Genomic DNA, 434 nt, shown 5'->3' on the forward strand with positions numbered 1-434 from the left:
CATACTACAAAAATGATAATATTTGTGTCATAAATAACGTAATCTTTTTTTTCATTCGTTTCCTTTTTTTTTCCTTCGTTTCATTTTTTTCGTTTATTAATGATATATTCTAATAATAACTTGAATTGCACATTACCTTCTCAAGGACAGCTCGTTTATAATTTCCGCCTCATGTCATAAAAATAACTCGGTAAATTTTTCCTTTTCCTTCGTCTCTCAAACCAGAGTACTTCCCTCTGTACCTCGCGTCGCGGCGCGGGGATCGAGCGATTGCCGGGGGGCTGCTTCAGGCCGGCGCCCGTCCGGACGCGCAGACGTCTTGGGGTAAGGAGTCGAGGCGGTAACAACGTTTTGTGGGACCTTTATGTGTGTGATTTTCCCAGGTTGGTTTGGCTGGGTATGTGTGGGTCTTTGTGAGAGGGCTTGTGGGAGTA

Source organism: Penaeus monodon, chromosome 25 (assembly GCF_015228065.2).
Source record: "Penaeus monodon isolate SGIC_2016 chromosome 25, NSTDA_Pmon_1, whole genome shotgun sequence".
NCBI classification, from domain to species: domain Eukaryota; kingdom Metazoa; phylum Arthropoda; class Malacostraca; order Decapoda; family Penaeidae; genus Penaeus; species Penaeus monodon.